The sequence below is a fragment of the Pteropus vampyrus genome, unplaced genomic scaffold (genome assembly GCF_000151845.1).
Source record: "Pteropus vampyrus isolate Shadow unplaced genomic scaffold, Pvam_2.0 Scaffold136, whole genome shotgun sequence".
In the NCBI taxonomy this organism is placed as follows: domain Eukaryota; kingdom Metazoa; phylum Chordata; class Mammalia; order Chiroptera; family Pteropodidae; genus Pteropus; species Pteropus vampyrus.
The window spans coordinates 1-927 of NW_011888917.1; positions in this window are offsets into that span (position 1 = coordinate 1).

The window sequence follows — 927 nt, forward strand, 5'->3', positions numbered from 1 at the left end:
TGGACGTGGACTATAGACTAGTGGTTACCAGAGAGTTATATAGTAGTGGTTATTAGTGGGGTGGGTGAGGAGCGGGTAGGTAGATAGGGTAAAGATGGTCAAATATTGGGGAGTAGAGGGATGGTGAAGTGGGTAAAGAGGATCAAATATGTGGTAGCTGAAGGAAACTGGACTTTGGGTGGTAAACACACAATAGAATATATAGATGTCAAATTATATTATACACTTGAAAATTATATAATTGTATTAGCCAATGTTACCCTAATAAGCTTAATAAAAAATAAAAATAAATAAAAATAAATAAAAGCCCTATGTATATCTCATTTGTCAATTTTTTTTCCCTTTCCACCTTTTTGGTTATACTATTGCTTTCTCCCAACTGCTATCTAACACCTCAGGGAGCTACAAATTTGGTAAACAATTGGCTCGCTGTTTTCAACAAATGTTTCTAGAGGCAAGGCTTTTTGCAAGATGGACACTGCTTCAGCTCAAATAAAAACAGTCTTACATGGGAACTCTTAGACCAAACTAACAGCATAGATGAATAATGACAATTATCTATAAGTAAGGCTTTAAAGGAACTCTAACCCATTTTTCCTCGTTTAGTAAATGCTAGGATGATGGTTTTAATCACTATTATGGGCTACTAATTTCTAAGGCTTCCTCTGAATTGGAGAGTTTCATATAAAAATGTTAAAATGGAACAAAGCTTATTGTTTATCAAGATTTAACCATATCTCTTGAATAAATGCATTCTGCTGCTATTCTTTTATTAATTTCCAGAGTCCTGAACGGTGATTCTCATTTTTTTGCCACTTTTTAAATTGTTTTTATAATAAAGTTTTTAGAGTTTCTTTTTCTGCCATTTTCTGCCATTACTCTGTGTAGTTTATGATTTAAAAAAGAGGATATTATAAAATATAATGT